Source organism: Lissotriton vulgaris, chromosome 3_2 (genome assembly GCF_964263255.1).
Source record: "Lissotriton vulgaris chromosome 3_2, aLisVul1.2, whole genome shotgun sequence".
NCBI classification, from domain to species: domain Eukaryota; kingdom Metazoa; phylum Chordata; class Amphibia; order Caudata; family Salamandridae; genus Lissotriton; species Lissotriton vulgaris.
The window spans coordinates 318,900,203-318,920,684 of NC_141690.1; positions in this window are offsets into that span (position 1 = coordinate 318,900,203).

Below are 20,482 nucleotides of genomic sequence, written 5' to 3' on the forward strand. Positions count from 1 at the left end.
TTTAAGCGCTTTTGGAGATGAAGTTGTAGAACGATTTAGGAAACATTCAACTGGTTTAGAGCCCAAGGATATATCAGTTCATCGTGAGAATATGAGTAAGGGTTCATTTGTTATTACAGATGCGGATGAATTTTTCGGACGGTTGGTCCAGCTACGGGATGAGGCGTCCAGATTACGGGAAGCAAGGAAAGCATCAGACGTGCCTGTGCCGGGGTCGATGGAGCAATCCAAACAGTGTTCTATGTTTGGAACAGATAAGCGTTTTACAGTTCATGTTATGCCTATGCGTGAAGCCGCACCTTTGCATGTTCCCCCCAAAGGGCAAGGTACAAGTGATGATAAATCGTCCGGGGATGCAAAGGGGTATTTCATATATAATTGGGTATATACGCCTTGGAATAGAGCAGATGTTATGGCATTGAAAAATGCTTTACCCGATCCCCGTAAAAATCCGGCAGCTTTCTATGAAGGAGTGGAGGGGGCTATTTCCTCATGTGTTATGACTTAGTTGATATCGATCTTTTCTTTGGGTTAATACTGTCATGATATGTGGAGAGCGATTCGTAAGTTTGATGACCAAGCGATTTTGGGAGCGGATTGGAAAGTTATAGCCCAAGCTGATTTAGATAGGGAGCCTGCATGTAAGCCTTGCCAATTAATTCTAGATCTCCCGACAGCTATTTTGAATAAATTAAAAACGCTTGTGCCCCCTAAAAAGATTGATTGGACTATGTTAGCTTCCTGCAAATAGAAACAGGATGAGTCGGTGTCTGACTTCTTCTCACGTTTCGAAGAAGCGTTTCATGATTACAGTGGGCAATTATTAACGGATGACATGGGTAGGCATTTGTTTGTTGATAAGTATGTGGCTAATCTCCTGCCGGAGATTGCAAAACGATTGAAAACTAGTGAAAGTTCCTGGACCACGGCGACCCCTGCATCCTTGTTAACTATGGCTCAGTATTATGAGCGACAGGAATTAGAGGCTAAAGAAAGTACTGATAAGAAAGCGAAGGAGTTAAAGACGAAGGTGATGTTGGCTCACGTTCGTGCTACGCAGCCGAGAGGGAACGATAGAGGCAGGCAAGGAGGGTATGGTATGTCTTATGGTCGTACCGACATTGCTGAGCATCAATGTGCATACTGTAAAGAGTTTGGACATTGGGCTTCAGATTGTCCGGTGATTCGTGAACAACGTAATCAGCGTGGTCGAGGAGGTGGAAGGGCACAGAATAGTTATTCGGGAGCGAGAGGTGGAGCAAGTGATCGTGGTAGGTTTGAGGCGAGAAGTCGTGGTCAGGACGATCATAATACTTTTGATCGACGGAATCAGTACCAGATATCGGAGGGTGAGAACGTGGAGTCTCAGGACTATGTGCACGCATAGGATTGCGTAGGATGGGGTGTGGAATCGGTTGAAGTGCCAGTAGATCAAAGAGGTCCATATGTATCAGCGGGCGTTTTGGGTTCTACTGATCAGTTTTTGGTTGATACAGGAGCTACTCGCAGTGCTCTGTCTAAAAACTTGGTTCCAAGGGCTCCCCTGTCTGGCGAAACGATTACATCCATAGGGTTCGATGGAACACCCTCTCTTAGCCCACTGTCACAACCTTCTACGTTTTACATTGACAGATTCTTTGGCCCGTGCCCATTCTTATTGTCGCCGAATACCCCAGACAATATTATGGGCATAGATTTGCTTAAATATTTCCGAGCAACAATACGCTGCGCTCCTGAAGGAGTGCGGGTTATTTTGAATGACAATTATCCGGATGTAGGAAGACTATGTACTATGCAAGAAATTGAAGCATTAGCCTCTCTCCCACACACGTTATGGGCTACATCGGACACGGATGTGGGAAGGATGCTCATTCCGCCTATTCGAATAACTGTTAAGGATGGACTGTCTTTGCCACGTGTACCACAGTATAAAATATCTAGGGAAGGTGAAATTGCCCTGACGTACATTGTTCAGGATTTGATTATTGCAGGAGTAGTGGAGGAAGTTCCCTACAATGTCTGTAACAGCCCGATTCTTCCGATCCTAAAGAAAGACACTGATGACAAAGTCTATCAATTTATTATTGAATTGATGGAAATCAACAAAATTGTAGTGCCCCAGTACCCGGTGGTGTCTGATATCACCACCTTACTTACTTTGGTTCCACCCACTGCTACCACGTTTTCTGTAATTGATCTTAAAAACGCTTTCTTTTCCATTCCCATCCATCCCGACAGCAGATATCTATTTGGTTTCACGTTAAATAATAAATCGTATAGATTTTGTCGAGTTCCTCAAGGTTATACAGAAAGTCCTAGCATCTATAGCCAGGCTTTAAAAAGACAGCTTGATTCCTTTGATTTGCAGTCTGGAGTAGCTCTCATCCAGTATGTTGACGATATTTTACTAGCTGCAGACACATATGCACAGTGTGAGGAGAGTACTCTTGCTTTGCTCTCTTTTCTTGCTCAGAATAATCACAAAGTGTCTAGGAAAAAATTACAATATTGTAAACCAAAGGTGACCTACTTCGGTCATCTTTTGTCTAAGGAGGGACGTGCATTAACATCTGATCGAATTCAAGCAATTTTAGATACACCGGTTCCCCGTACTCAGAGAGATGTGCGTGCCTTCATAGGTTTAACGTCTTTTTGTAGACAGTGGATAATGGGGTTTTCGCACATTATAAAACCTTTGTTAGCATTACTGTCCAAAACTACACCAATGCCCCTTGAATGAACAGATGAATGCCAGACTGCTTTTGAACAATTGAGACAAGCCCTTTGTTCTGCACCAGTATTCAGTACACCAGATTACATGAAGATTTTCACGTTGTACGTACATGAGAAAGATGGGTGTGCAATGTCAGTGTTAGTGCAGACACACGGGATAAGCAGAGGCCCTGCGCATACTTTCGGCAATACTTGACCCTGTAGCACGAGGATTACCTGGGTGTTTCCGAGCAGTTGCCGCAACAGCAGTAGCTATACGGCAGAGTGAGGGAATAGTTTTGTCACACAAATTGTTAGTGTTAGTTCCCCATGCGGTAGATGCTTTGTTAAATCAAACAAAGACCCAGTATCTCACGAGTGCACGTTTAACAGGATATGAGCTCACACTGTTGGCACCCCACATCACACTAAAGAGATGTGCTACCCTGAACCCTGCCACTTTATTGCTGTATCCGGTTGCTGAGGGCCAAGAGGTAAAACACCATGATTGTGTTTTCCTGACCGAAGAACAAACAAAGGGTCGTGTCGACTTACAGGATACGCCACTTCCAGATGTGGATGGGGAACTGTGGGTTGATGGATCGTGTTTAAGACTGCCAGATGGCACAACTTCTGCAGCATACGCGATTACGACACTTAAAACAGTGGTAGAAGCAGCCCGAATACCACAGAAATCGGCCCAAGCAGCGGAGTTAATAGCCTTGACAAGAGCCTGCAAATTGAGTTTTGGCTTATGTGTGAACATCTACACAGATAGCCGGTACGCCTTCAGAGTAGTGCATGACTTTGGCCTACTCTGGCGAGAGCGTGGGTTTTTGACTTCGCATGGAGTACATATCATGCACGGAGAACTAGTGCGTGATCTTTTGAATGCGTTACTTTGTCCAAAGAAAGTGGCGATAATCAAATGCAGTGCACATAAAAAGGTCACTGACAAAGTGGGACAAGGTAACGCTTTTGCTGATAGCATAGCAAGAGAAACGGCTATGTTACGAACTGCCTCGCCAATGTATGTAGTGAAATCACAGGCTGAGCGATGGCACGATGCTAGAGAGGAGATACTAGATATCCAGAAATCAGCATCTGAAGCAGAACTCGCAACCTGGGTAGCTGAGGGAGTGCTGGATGATGAGGGTTGCCGGCGAAGCAAAGAGATGGAAAGATGGAAATTGCCTGCAGCTTACTTGCAAGCGATGGTTCAAATGACACATGTATTGGCACATGTTGGAGCTCTTGCAATTACTCGATTGCTAACGCGAGTTTGGGAGCACCCTGAGATTGCCAATACGGCCAAAAGAGTAGTGCAGATCTGTCTGATATGTTTACAGCACAATCCTGAAAAAGGGACGCATACTCCGAAAGGAGGGTTTGTTCCACCTACTGCACCGTTTGAAGTACTGCAAATGGATTACATCCAGCTTGAGCGTTGTAATAACCTTAAGTATGTCTTAGTGGTGGTGTGTGCTTTCAGTAAATGGATTGAGGCCTTCCCCACGAAGGATAACACAGCGCTGACAACAGCTAAGGTTTTGCTCAAAGAGTACTTCCCTCGATACGGCGTTTGTAAAATTTTGTGGAGCGATAATGGTCCTCATTTTGTTGGGAAAATTGTGGAATACGTGATGAAGGGATTGGGAATTCAGCAGAAATTTCATGCTGTGTTCCATCCTCAGTCAGCAGGTCTTGTTGAACGGTATAACGCTACTCTGAAATTAAAGCTAGCAAAGATCGTGGCATCCACGTCTTTGAAATGGCCGGATGCCCTGTCATTGGCATTATTATCTATCAGATCAGTGCCCCATTCCCAAACTGGCCTCACACCTTATGAAGTGGTGTTCGGAAGGCCTATGAATATATGGGAAGTTCCTAAGCCTCGATTGTTACATGATGTGCCCTGTATAATGATGAACGATTATTTGGCACGATTAACAAATGATTTTCTTTCTATTCATCAACAGGTTCGAGAAGCGCTCTCCGACAATTCCATTGGAGAGGCTCACAATCTTCGTCCTGGGGACCATGTCATGATCCGGTCCTTTGAGCGAACAAGCAGCTTGGAACCGAGGTGGCGTGGCTCCGAGCAGGTACTGCTTGCAACTCGTACGGCTGTGCGAGTCACCAACAGGAAGCGGTGGGTGCACTCCACTCACTGCCGCCGTGCCTCTCCGGATCTGGTGAGCCCAACTGTGTTGTCTGATTATTGAGACATCTTGGACGAGGAGAAGAGCCCAGCTGTAACGTCTGCCGAATCGGAGGGAGCCTTCCCGGACCACACTGTTTCTGGGAGAGAAAGATACAACCTACGAATCGATAAGCAGTTTTTTTTGTGCGAGACTGGTTGAGTTACCGCTCTGGGGTTTGTGAAACGGAAGCCGGGAATATCAAGGGGGGGGGGATCTGTTCTGCCAAGTGTAGTGACACCCGTCTTGAATCTCGGAGCAGAAACCAACGGCTACCTCGGAGCTCAGCACTCATTTTTTTTTTTAGTTGTTTTTGAGACATTTTGAACTTTAAACTATGATATCCTCTGCAGTGCGAGACAAGAGAATTCTTGGTGCAGTATTATTTGTTTTGACAATTGTTGTGATAGCTGTGATAGCTTGGGTAGTAGAACTTGTGGTGCCGATACGTGAACATTTATTGCCAACTACCCCGATTCCATCTGAACATTTCCATTTTACTCTGCCCTATCATGAAGAACGGCACCGACAGACTTATTTGAACAACAGTTTTATTCAGATTCTGCATCACACCCACAATATGACTAACACTTCGAACTGCTGGGTATGTGGGATGTTGCCTGGACATCAAAAGAAAGGGGGCACACCACTTATCCCACTCCCGTTTTCCCATAATGGCTCTTGCAATGCCTGGTACACACTCCTATTCACTTTGCGATGGCCAACGAAAGGTGGGCTGCTTTTTCGACTCAACAAAATTTGCTTCAATGATCGAGATGGATATCCCCAAGCTGAAGGAACTAAGTTTGAATGGGAGGAATACCGCCCGACACCGTGTCAGCAGCACGAGTTTATAATAATCAAAGGAATGTAAATATGTCCAGTTCATATGTGATTACTGTTATCGATACCAAAGCTGATCTCTGTGTTCGTAATAAAGGTACAATCCCAGTAGGCAGAAGTGAATGTAACACCACTCTTACCTTTGACACTCCGAATGGTATTTCATTTGTGGCCTCCCGAAATACGTACTTTATATGTGGAAATAAAGGCTATCATTGTCTCCCTATAGGATGGTTAGGAACATGTTATATATCCTTTGTATTGCCCCCAGTGTTTATTGCCCCACCTATGTATCATAATAACTATGTCCTTTACCACGACTTCATATTGAATAGGGCGAAGAGACCATTAATCCTTGAAGACATTGATCAGACTGATACTGCATTGCAACAATATGTCAATTTTAATTTGGGCATCTTTTCATTTGTTGGAGCTGCTTTGAACAGTCGAAAAATAAGACGGTTAACTCGTGTTGTAGAGGCTGTTGCTAATGATACCGCTTTTGCTCTAGGAAACCTAACAGAGGAACTTCAGATTACCAGAATTGTAACGCTCCAAAACAGAATGGTATTAGATGTAGTAGTAGCTGTTCGTGGAGGAGCATGCCGCATTAACGGAAGTAGTTGTTGTGTATACGTGCCAGATAATTCACCTTCTGCGTATGATGCAATATCTAAATTACATAAAATTGCTGCGGAGATACATCCTGCTAATGGTACATGGACATTTTCGGGGTGGTTTTGGTCAATACTCAGTACCTGGGGTTGGAAGTTGCTGACGATTCTATGTGTAATAATTGGGATATTATTCTTTTTATGCCTCTGTATCCAGTGTGGCCCTGTATTATGTTCCATGTGCCTTTCTGCTTGTATTCCATCCAAACGAGCATTTGCTAAACATGAACAAATGATTCATAAAGAAGTAGCACAAATCATGTCTATCGATATCGAAGATGAGTACCCTGATTATGTCCACTATGAGGTAGCTTCAGCTGAACGCTAAAAGGGTCGTCTGTTGTAATTTGACGGTGATCAGGTTAGCGTTAAGCTTTGCTACACGTACTTTTCCCTTATCTTGACTGTAGTTGTCAGACGCCATTTTGTATGTATCAACGGCCATTTTAGCTGAATGCGTTGCCTCGTGGTCAGCATGCCCTTTTGTCCTTCCTCTGTACCACTGACCACTCGAGTTTGCCCAGCAACAGGCTATTTTTAGTATTGGCCAAGCTCACACATGCGCAGTTTATATTGACCAGTCATCACTTAGGAATGTTTCGCCAAACTGACCAGTGGTGTTATAGCCCCTCCCATGAGTTGGCTGCATTCCAAAAATGGCCATATATGTACCTAAAACTCTGTAACTGTGTACCACCTATGTTTTTATTACTGTAAAACTGTATAAAAGAAGGATTTGCACCGATGTTCGGTGTGATACTTCTTGCATTACCGAAGGGTGCTGTAGGAATGTACCACCACCCCATGGGGTCTTAATAAACTTGTCTTTTGCATTTTCTAGTTTCCGTGCCAACATCTTTTATGGTGTAGAGGGTATTCTGCGGAGTATGTAGGTCTGGAGAACCCAATACCACAAGAGGACGGAGAAGAGAACGACCACGAAGAAGAGGACACAGTACTTTGCATCTACGACCAAGTGCTGAGTGTAGACAACAAAAGGTCGACCAAGCCGGTACTGGACATGACGATTGGAGGTGTACCGATAAGTATAGTGGCTAATACGGGATCGCCATATACCATTGTCCAGCGAGCAGTGTGGAACGAAACATTCAAGCCACACCTGGGCCCAGACCTGGAGAAACTGGACATCAGACCAGTCACATACAACGGAGACCCCATACCCATCGTAGGATTCAGACCGTTAAAGTTTGAATTCAGAGGATGCAGCGCCTACTGCAAATTGTACATATCTGAGAAGGGGCCATCGGTGTTGGGATGGCTGGACCAGGGTGACTTGGGCATCAAACTGGATCCTGGCGGCAAAGTACAGATCCTACTCACCGAACCGGAAGTGTGGCCAGACCTGGACAAATAGAGGAGAGACTACCCCAAGGTATTTGGAAGCACGGTGGGGAAGCTTGAAAAGTTTGCGCACAAAATCGTTCTCAAGGCAGACGCCATACCGGTGTCTCACAAAGTAAGAAATGTACCTCTCGCGGTGAGAGAATCGCTGCAAATAGAACTGCAAGAATTAGAAAATAACGGAATCATTGAACCGATCATGTGCGCTGAGTGGCTGGCACCACTGGTAGTGGTCTTGAAACCCAGCGGGAAGGTCAGGCTATGTGTGGACCTATGCGAGTTAAATAAGAACATTGTGGTGGAGAAGTTTCCTTTGCCAAGGATCGAGGAGATGCTGGCCAAAACGAGAGGCATCAAGTGGTACTCAACTATCGACCTAACGTCCGCATACCATCAAATTGCATTGCACCCTGAGAGCAGGAGGTTGAAATCATTCATTACCCCCTTCGGGTGCTACCAGTTCCGCCGTATGCCGTTTGGACTAACATCAGCGGCTGCGGTGTTTCAGAAATTGATGCATCAACTGTTAAAGAATATGGATGGCATCCAATATTTCCAGGATGACATCCTAGTGATGGGACGAGACAGGTTAGTCAAGAAATCAAGAACCCCCAGTAATGGGTCCAGAGACCTAGTTTGTATGTATGGTTACTGCAGGATTTATGTCAGTGTTTACCAAAGATAGAAAAATTTCTTTCTAGAGTCCCCTCACTCACCGGGGTTTCCCCACAGTGACATGCTTATCATTTGGGCCATCCCAGTTCTCTACGAAAAGGGGCGTGCTGCGACTAGCGAACTAAGCAGGAGCACTGTATTTGTGAAAGACTATGGTGTGAAGTGTTGTGGTGGTGGAGTGGATGTGTGATTAAAAATACCGTGCTAGTGGGCCTCAACAATTTATTCTGCTCCTAGTTTGGTATATTAAAATGGGGTAACACTGCCATTTAACCTTGAATTGGGCTAAATCAGTGTTTTCTGGTCGACATGTTTCAAGCTCCCCAAGCTTTTCATCAGGACCATACAGAGTCCAGCCCTGTATATACCACTCCTATATTTAAATAAATAGGATAGTATCACTATGCGCTGTTAATTTAAAGCATGCGTATTATACATACGATTTGTATCTTACTGTCGTATCTGTAAAATAGAATGACACATGGTTAGTGGCAAACATCCCCTCCTTAAGAGCAAAGGGGATCACATATGCGTTTCACATTTCCTAGGACGTGGGTGTCCCTTGTGCACCTTATTGGTGTGTGCAGGCTTTCAAATCCAGTGTAAACAAGATCGTTGTGAAAAAAACGTGGGTTTGTGAATTCACACATATAAACAACACAGGACTTTATGTGACTATAGACAGGACACACAACATAAATATATACAATTTCATCACGGCAGAGGTATATTTACATGTATCGGTGCCTAATTGCACTTCATGGTCTCAGGCGAGGGCGGGATCACCTCGTGGAAGCATTGCTGTTGAATTTTTAAGGCAATTATTAAAGTTGCGTTTCATCAGAAGAACACGTTTTTAGTGAAGAGTGTCAAACTCTTCCTACGATCGATATACTGAGAATATCCGTTTACGCTTTGCATGCCTGTGCTTACTTCCTTATCGGCGAAACCGCTCGGTACTACCTACTCGTTCCTCACCCGGCCGCATATTGACGGCGGGCGGGCGAGCGGAGTATTTGAAGTCCCCGCCCTTCCGGGTTTCGGGATTCTGCAAACTAGACCCGCTGGTGTGGGCGGCCATCTTGGGAGCGTGTTTAGCGAGGCAGGACGGGTTTATTATCAAAAACCTCAACGATGCTGTTTTAGAGAGATTTTTTAGATAAAGGTATTTTTATACAAGTCTCCTGAAGTTCTGCTTTATTATTGGGTTATTTTTCAAACTTTTTTGGAAAAACTGCAACACGTTGTTATTTGTGTATTTGTATTGATTCCAGATTAGATAAAGGGAGGCATGGTTGCTCGTTATTTTTTTGCGTTTAGTAATGACAAAATTTTATAGTTCAGAAGGGTCTGTGAGGTGAGTCCCATTAGTCTCTGAAAGCTCCCCAGGGAATGTCATCATTTAACCCGAGGGTATCTGTGTGTAGTCTGAACATCCATCTCTGCTCACGTTCATGCAGAATTCGTTCCAGGTTGTCTTTGTTTTTCACAATTTCTAACACTACCCATGTCAAATCATTGGGTGTGTGATTCCGCTCTATGAAGTGATTTGTCATTTTGGTGGAGGTTTGTTTGCACCGGATGTTGCTCCTATGTTCCACTATGCGGGTACTGGCCTTCCTGGTGGTCATACCTACATATTGTAAATTGCAGGTGCATGTTATCAAATATACCACTCCGCATGTGTTACAGTTGGAAAAACCTCTTAGTTCCAATTTTGTGTTATTGTTGAAAATTGCAGTTTTTGTGACTAATGTTAAATGGCAGACACTGCAATTGTTGCAGGGAAAATGTCCATTGGGGAGTGGTTGAGTTCTTATTGTGAGGTTTGTGGGTACTGGCCGAGTGTGAACCAGAAAGTCTTTTAATTTCTTTCCCCGGCGGTGGCTAAACATGGGGGTGGGTCTTGTGAGTTCACCACTGTTAACCACAGGCCAATGTTTCTTGTTTATCTTTGTCACTGTGTCCGATACTTGATTGAACGTGGTGATGCAGATTGGTCTTGTGTTTTCTGTTTGTGATTTCTCCTTTGGTTCCAATAGAGCATCTCTGTTGTTATTTCCTGCACGTTTTTTGGCTTCTTTTATTAGTTTGTTTGGGTATTTCCTGGATCTAAGCTTTTTGCTCAAGTCTTCTGCTTGAATGTTATAGTCTTCCTTGTGGCTGCAATTCCTTCGCAGTTGCAAGAATTGACCAAAAGGGAGGTTTTGTCTGAGGTGGCGAGGATGAAAACTGTCATATGTTAATAGACAGTTGCAAACTGTTTCCTTGAAATGGGTTGTTGTGGTTAGGCACTTTTGCGCCGAGCATAGCGGGCCTGTATGTTCACCAACTGGAAAAAAAAAGATCCTCAATGAGACCAATCCTTACAGACATCAGATACTGACATGGAAACGCTACATGGATAACGTTTTTTTAATCTGGCAGGGTACGGAAGAGGAAGCAAACTCTTTCTTGACATGGCTAAATATGCAAGACCGTTTTCTGAAATTCACAAGTTCCATGAGCAGGACCAGTCTAGTGTTCCTAGACCTGAACATATGTGCAGACTCAGGAAACCTAACCACAACAACCCATTTCAAGGAAACAGCTCGCAACTGTCTATTAACATATGACAGTTTTCATCCTCGCCACCTCAGACAAAACCTCCCTTTTGGTCAATTCTTGCGACTGCGAAGGAATTGCAGCCACAAGGAAGACTATAACATTCAAGCAGAAGACTTGAGCAAAAAGCTTAGATCCAGGAAATACCCAAACAAACTAATAAAAGAAGCCAAAAAACGTGCAGGAAATAACAACAGAGATGCTCTATTGGAACCAAAGGAGAAATCACAATCAGAAAACACAAGACCAATCTGCATCACCTCGTTCAATCAAGTATCGGACATAGTGACAAACATAATCAAGAAACATTGGCCTGTGGTTAACGAATGTCTGACTGAATATCGAAATTAAAAATATCGACATACAAAAATATCGGGACAAAAATATCGAAGTCAAAAATATCGGAATCCTATCCCTAACAAGGTAAGTACAAAAATATCGGAAAAATAATATCGTAGTACAAAAATATCGAAAAAAAAAATATCGTTTTTTAAAATGTATTAATAATGATGTTAAAATAATTATAAAATACATATAATGTTACAAATATTAAATAAAAATATTAAAACATAATTTAAAAATTAAAACTAATACATATACATTTAAAATAAATTAAAAACTTAATAATTTAATGTAATTTTATATTTTGTAATTTCATTTAATTGATTTAATTTAAATTTATTTAATTTTTACCCTGTACGACTGTACCCCAAAAACCCAAAACTGACCCAGAACCCTAAAAATACCCCTTTACCCAAAAACTGAAAACTGACCCTGAACCCTAAAAATACTCCTTTACCCAAAAACTGAAAACTGACCCTAAACCCTAAAAATACCCCTTTACCCATGAACTGAAAACTGACCCTGAACCCTAAAAATACCCCTGTACCCATGAACTGAAAACTGACCCTGAACCCTAAAAATACCCCTTTACCCATGAACTGAAAACTGACCCTGAACCCTAAAAATACCCCTTTACCCATGAACTGAAAACTGACCCTGAACCCTAAAAATACCCCTTTACCCATGAACTGAAAACTGACCCTGAACCCTAAAAATACCCCTTTACCCATGAACTGAAAACTGACCCTGAACCCTAAAAATACCCCTGTACCCATGAACTGAAAACTGACCCTGAACCCTAAAAATACCCCTTTACCCATGAACTGAAAACTGACCCTGAACCCTAAAAATACCCCTGTACCCATGAACTGAAAACTGACCCTGAACCCTAAAAATACCCCTTTACCCATGAACTGAAAACTGACCCTGAACCCTAAAAATACCCCTGTACCCATGAACTGAAAACTGACCCTGAACCCTAAAAATACCCCTGTACCCATGAACTGAAAACTGACCCTGAACCCTAAAAATACCCCTGTACCCATGAACTGAAAACTGACCCTGAACCCTAAAAATACCCCTGTACCCAAAATTAATTAATATTATTTAATTACCAATTAATTATTAATTAACAATAACAATAAAGTAAATATATTAGCACATTTGCTGTAATTAATCTAATTTAAATATTAATATTATTTTGCACAATTAATTAATTAAGAATAACAATAAATTATATATAAAAATTACTATAATTAATGTAATTACATAATTAATAATAATTAATTACCAACTAATGAATCATTATAAATATGTAAAAAATTATAATAATTAATTAAGTAATTAATAGAAATTAATTACCAATTAATTATTAATTAAAATATATACAAACATATATCAATTAATTAATTATTATTAAATTACTTCCCACCCTATTCCCCTATAAACCCATAACCCGCTACAGAACATATTTATCAATTAATAAATTAATTAAAAATAATTTAAAATTAATTCTCAATTAATTAATTAATAATTCCTAATAATTAATAATTAATTTAACATAATTAAATTACTTCCCACCCTATTCCCCTATAAACCCACAACCCGCTACAGTAGTAAAACACAATATTTAATTAAATGACATTAAAACAAATTATAAAACATAATTAATACAATATAATATACACTAAATTTATTTAAAAATAGATATTAGTAACATCAAAGTTATTAATTTCGATATTATTAACATCGATATTTACAACTTCGATATTACTGATATCATACCAATATCGATATTTAGACTGTCGATATTACTTACCTTCGATATTTTTGTATATCGATATTTAAACTTCGATATTTTTGCTTATCGATATTTAAAAATCGATATTTTGTCTGTGTACCGTGGTTAACAGTGGTGGACTCACAATACCCACCCCCATGTTTAGCCACCGCCGGGGAAAGAACTTAAAAGACTTTCTGGTTCACACTCGGCCAGTACCCACAAACCTCACAAAAAGAACTCAACCACTCCCCAATGGACATTTTCCCTGCAACAATTGCAGTGTCTGCCATTTAAAATCAGTCACAAAAACTGTAATTTTCAACAATAACACAAAATGGGAAATAAGAGGTTTTTCCTACTGTAACACCTGCAGAGTGGTATATTTGATAACATGCACCTGCAATTTACACTATGTAGGTATGACCACCAGGAAGGTCAGTAACCGCATAGTGGAACATAGGAGCAACATCCGGTGCAAACGAACCTCCACCAAAATGACAAATCACTTCATAGAGCAGAATCACACACTCAATGATTTGACATGGGTAGTGTTAGAAATTGTGAAAAACAAAGACAACCTGGAACGAATTCTGCATGAACGTGAGCAGAGATGGGTGTTCAGACTACACACAGATACCCTCGGGTTAAATGATGACATTCCCTGGGGAGCTTTCAGAGACTAATGGGACTCACCTCACAGACCATTCTGAACTATAAAATTTTGTCATTACTAAACGCAAAAAAATAACGAGCAACCATGCCTCCCTTTATCTAATCTGGAATCAATCCAAATACACAAATAACAACGTGTCGCAATTTTTCCCAAAAAAGTTTGAAAAATAACCCAATAATAAAGCAGAACTTCAGGAGACTTGTATAAAAATACCTTTATCTAAAAAATCTCTCTAAAACAGCATCGTTGAGGTTTTTGATAATAAACCCGTCCTGCCTCGCTAAACACCTTCCCAAGATGGCCGCCCACACCAGCGGGTCTAGTTTGCAGAATCCCGAAACCCGGAAGGGCGGGGACTTCAAATACTCCGCTTGCCCGACCGCCGTCAATATGCGGCCGGGTGAGGAACGATTAGGTAGTACCGAGCGGTTTCGCCGATAAGGAAGTAAGCACAGGCATGCAAAGCGTAAAGGGATATGCTCAGTATATCGATCGTAGGAAGAGTTTGACACTCTTCACTAAAAACGCATTCTTCTGATGAAACGCAACTTTAATAATTGCCTTAAAAATTCAACAGCAATGCTTCCACGAGGTGATCCCGCCCTCGCCTGAGACCATGAAGTGCAATTAGGCACCAATACATGTAAATATACCTCTGCCATGATGAAACTGTATATATTTATGTTGTGTGTCCTGTCTATAGTCACATAAAGTCCTGTGTTGTTTATGTGTGTGAATTCACAAACCCACGTTTTTTTCACAACAATCTTGTTTACACTGGATTTGAAAGCCTGCACACACCAATAAGGTGCACAAGGGACACCCACGTCCTAGGAAATGTGAAACGCATATGTGATCCCCTTTGCTCTTAAGGAGGGGATGTTTGCCACTAACCATGTGTCATTCTATTTTACAGATACGATAGTAAGATACAAATCGTATGTATAATACGCATGTTTTAAATTAACAGCGCATAGTGATACTATCCTATTTATTTAAATATAGGAGTGGTATATACAGGGCTGGACCCTGTATGGTCCTGATGAAAAGCTTGGGGAGCTTGAAACATGTCGACCAGAAAACACTGATTTAGCCCAATTCAAGTTTAAATGGCAGTGTTACCCCATTTTCATATACCAAACTAGGAGCAGAATAAATTGTTGAGGCCCACTAGCATGGTATTTTTAATCACACATCCACTCCACCACCACAACACTTCACACCACACTTAGTCTTTCACAAATACAGTGCTCCTGCATAGTTCACTAGTCGCAGCACGCCCCTTTTCGTAGAGAACTGGAATGGCCCCAATGATGAAGCATGTCACCGTGGGGAAACCCCGGTGAGTGAGGGGACTCTAGAAAGAAATTTTTCTTTCTTTGGTAAACACTGACATAAATCATGCAGTAACCATACATACAAACAAAGGGGCAGATTTATGAAGGGCTTGCGCCACGTTTACGCCGCCGTTGCGTGACGCAACGGTGCGGAAACGTGGCGCATCCCTGCGTCCTATTTACAACGTGACGCATCTAGGAGATGCGTCACGTTGTACAGCACTGCGCCATGAGGAGGTGTTCCTGTGCAGGGGGGGGGGGCGTTCCTGCGCAGGAACGCTCCTGAAAGTGGCTGAGTGAAATCTATGAGATTTCACTTAGTCACTTTCAGGGCAATGCTGCGTCAAAACCCTGCGCCTGCTTGAAGCAGGCGTAAGGCTTGAGGCAGCATTGAAAGAATAGGCCCCCCCAGAGCATTGCTGGAGCTGCGTCGCGCTTGCGACGCAACTCCAGCAATGCGTCACTTTTACGGCACAGATGCGTGACGCATCTGTGCCGTTTTTGCCCCATGGTGCGCCGCATCATAAATGCGGCGCACCATGGGTGGCGTAGCTGTGGCGCACTGTGGCGCATGTTAACTGGCGCATCCCTCGGGATGCGCCAGTTAACATAAATCTGCCCCTAGGTCTCTGGGCCCATTACTGTAGGTTCTTGATTTCTTGATATATCTAACTGGAGGCCGACCTAGCTTTGTTTATCCTCCTTCTCCCCCTGGTTCTTACGAGACAGGTTAGACCACGATGCAAAACTGGCCAAAGTTCTACTAGTGCTAGAAGGAAAGGGCCTCACGGCGGAGTGGGAAAAGTGCCGCCTAGGCATGGAATCAGTGACCTACCTAGGGCACGAAATTGGAGTGCAAGGGATCACCCCAAAGAAGGAAAACGTGAAGGCGATTTGTGACGCACCACCACCCACAAGCAAGGAAGACGTCGGGTCCTTCTTAGGAATGGCGGAATACTACAGTAAATTTGTGCAGCATTTCGCAACAAAGACGCACCACATGAGGAAGTTAACTAGAGAGAGCTCAGTGTTCTGCTGGTCGGAGGAGGCACAAGGAGAATTCGAGAGTATAAAAAAAGATGTGATGGGAGCCATACCCCTGCAAGGATACGATCCGCAGGGTAGGACTGTACTCACGACAGAGGCCAGCGACAAAGGATTGGGCGCAGTGTTGATGCAGGACCGAGGGCAAGGCGTGATGGAAACACTCAGTTTTGCCTCGCGCACATTGAGCGACACAGAAAAGAAATACAGCGTCATTGAAAAGGAGATGCTAGCTGTGGTGTGGGCAACGACAAGGTTTAAACAATTCTTGTGGGACACCCGATTTCAGTTAAAGACGGACCACAAACCCTTGGTGGAGGTGCTAACGTCAAGTGGGCATGCGAGTGCCACCCCCAGGATTTCGAAAATGACATTGAAGCTAGGGCGGCGGCCATGGAACCTGGAGAAGAGGACCAGACAGATGAGGAAGAGATGGTGGCCCTGACGGACGACCAGGAAAGGGTCATCAGCAACCAGGAGTGGAACGAAGCCTACAGCGAAGATCAGGCCATGCAGGAGGTGAAAAAATGCATAGTATAGGGCTGGCCAGAAAAGAAACACACCAGCGAAAACTTGAGGCTATACTACGAGGTCAGGGAAGAGCTATCAATGGACGATCAAGGAGTGTTTGTTTATAGGGGAGACAAGGTCATTCCCCCAGCAGGCATAATCCCAAAACTATTAGCGATACTCCATGAAGGCCATTTGGGGATAGGTAAGATGAAATTGAGGACCAAGCAAGGATACTGGTGGCCAGGCATGGACTTACGGGCTGAACGATATGTCAGGGATAGCTCACAGTGCCAGGGAGCGGACAAAACACTCAAACCGCTGCGACCGGCGCTGGGAAGATTTGACCCCCTACAGAACCCCTGGGAGGAGTTGTACATAGACATCTTGGGCCCGATATTAGACGGACAAGGCATCCAAAAGTACGTGTGTGTCCTCATCGACCGATACTCGAAATGGCCTGAAATGAAAGTGGAGGAAGTAATGGACACAGAGACTATCTTAACATTTTTGAACGACACGTTCGTGAGAGAGGGCATTCCCAAAGCCATCCTAAGCAACAATGGCCCCCAGTTCACCTCAGACAAGTGGACCAGCTTTATGGAAAGAAATGGCATCCTCTCCAAACACACCAATATCTATCACCCGGCTGGAAATGGACTGGTCGAACGTTTCAATAGAGTGTGATGGGGTCAGTGCAAGCAGCGATATCAAACAACAAAGACTGGGAGAAAGAAATATGGCACATGGTATGGGCGTACAGAATCACCCCCACGGGAACTGGATACAGCCCCTTCCAAATACTGAGGGGCTGTGACCCCTTCACAAAGGACAATCGCGTATGGAAGGAGAAACCATAAAGAGTAAATGGTCCCCCGCAGTGGTACAAGCGAATTTGGAGAAGGCACAGGCAGTATACGCTAAATACTACAACAAGCGTAGGAACGTGAGGGACACCGGACTAGAATAAGGCGAGTGGGTATGAGTCATGTTGGCAACAATGCAGAGGAAAGGGGACAGCAAATACAGCAAACCTTTGCAGGTCAAGGAGGTGTATGACAGAGCAGCCCTGTTGAGCGACGGCAATGTATGGTCTCAGGACCGTATGGCGAGATGCAATAAAGTACTACAATGGAACCAAGGTGGACCCAATCCGGAAGGTGTGGGGGAAACCCATGCAGGACTTGAACTATTTGATAAGGAAATGGACAAAGAGAGAGGAGAAATTTGTGAGGAGCAAAGCAACAGTGGCAGCCCCGGGACGGAGAAAGGGATGATCACAAGGAGATCTATGGAGAGCTTGGCTGCGCAGAGCAGTGAAGGAGGCTGTGCAGAGACTCATGAGAGAGAGGCCACGGCCACCCTGGCAAGGCTGACCAGGAGGGGAAGAACAGTGGTGAGACCAGCCAGGTTCCGAGACTTTGATATGAGCAGCAGACTGTAAGTGAATAAATTTCCAATGTTTGGAAAAAAGGGAGATATGTAATGTTGGCGTTCTAGTGTACGAACATCGTGTCATGACCCGACGTGCGGGCGGCCATTTTGAGGGATGTGCGTGCATCCCCAGAGAGTGAGCGCGAGCGCAGGAGCGCGGAGGTCACCGGCTTGGCGTTCTCTGAGTGTTATATAGCAATAAACCAGCGCAACCACAAAGCAGTGTCCTGTCATCATTTTAAGGGAAACCTATACTTTACATTACCAACTCTATCTCGATGGAACTTCAATTGCCAAGTTTAGAAACTACCACTGGACCTGTAGGTATCATTGAACATTGAAGGGAACAGCCAACATGGCGAATCCTTTCAATGTACTAAAAATTTGGTGAACAGCTTCCATCAGTTTTGACAGCTCTCTATGAAACTTTTGACATTTGAAAAAAGGTTTAGACCAAAAAACAAATGATCCCTACAGAGGCCAGCTCCACCCACAGCAAGAAACTCTGCTGCATCATCAAAGAGTTCTCCAACTACGCAGCTTCAGAGAATACTTCTACAACAAAATTGTCATCAGCTATGAACACTTTGACCCCCAGCCACCCGTAGCCGACTTCTAAAGACTATTCAAACATACCAATTCCAACAGAAACACAATAACCATATGGGTACCACTCTCCACACAGACCACCATGATCTTCATTACCTCTATCCACTCCGGTGCGGCCCGAGATCCCTGCCTCCACCACATGTTTAACCTGGAAACAGCACCATCTGCAAGAAATTTTCCACAATCCTCATCTCATCTCCCACCTCTTCCTCCTTCCAGGTGGATGGAAGAACACGGAAGTCAAACCACTCCTCAAAAAACCCACCGTAGAATACAAAGATTTCACAAACTACCTGCCAACCTCCCTGCTCCAATTTTGTGCTAAATCCTTAGAGAAAGCAATAAACATTCAGCTCACCAACTACCTAGAAAACAACAACCTCCTGGACCCCTCCCAATGTGGCTACTTCCCAAATCACAGCACAGAAACTGCCCTAATCGCAGCCACTGATGACATCAGGACTCTCCTAGACAGGGGAGAAACTGCCAACCTGATCCTCCTCTATCAGTCTGCAGCCTTTGACACCCTGTACCATCATACCCTACTACATGGCCTCCACCAGATAGGAATCTGAGGAAAACCCCTCAAGTGGATTGTGTTTTTCTTTTCTAGAAGACCTCATTGAGTCCACTTCCCACCATAAACCTTGGGCTGAACAATATCCTCTGTAGCATTCCCCAAGGTACCACTCTGAGCCCAACCTTGTTCAACACATACAGGAACCCCCTGGCCATCTTGTTCAGATCCCATGGTATGAACATAATTTCTTACGCTGACAACACTCAGCTCATACTCTCCCTATCCTCTGAACCCATCGCCACCAAACCTAATTTCAATAGGTGAATGACCAGCATTGCCATCCGGAAACAGAACCAACCTCAAACTCAACACCGACAAACCTGAGACACTCAACTTCTGGAGCAACTCCTCCCCATAGGCTGACTCCTGGTAGCCAGATGAACTTGGCCCCTCACCCACACCTACACCCACAGAGCATGCCAGGAACCTTGACATCATACTCAACATAACTTCACCATGAAGAAGCAGATAAATGCTGTCTCCTCTTCCTGCTTTTTCACTCCGTGCATGCTCCAGAAAATCTTTAAACACGCCGGGCCCTTATCACCAGCCGCCTGTACTACGGAAACTCCCTCTACATGGGGAACGCCTCACAACTACTAAACAGACAACAGATCTTTCGGATTGCAGCAGGCTGGGTCTTCCTTGTTCTACTTAAGAGGACCACATCACCCTTCACCTCAGAGCACTACACTGGCTCCCCATCACCAAATGGTGCCAGTTCTCACTCCTACAACCCATGAGACAACTGCGCTCTGCATCCTTCTCCCTAGCCTACACACTCCACATCCACAGAAGCAGGAGTGGTGGCTGAGCCTTATCCTAACTGGCCACTAACTCCTGCAAATGCCCCAGCACTTCAGGAATTGAGGAGAGACATAAAAACCTGAGCATTCAAATGACATCACTCAGCAGCTGACAAGTGCCTGTATACCCACTTGGGTGATAAACAGCACTTTACAAATCCCATTAGATTTGTATTGATGCTAGGAGATCTCATCCTTAATATGGCGAACAGCGTGATGTCCTTCCTCTGACTGCCTCAACTCCATTGGGCCATCAGAGGAAGTATTCTGTTTACAAAGACAATGGGGCTCTG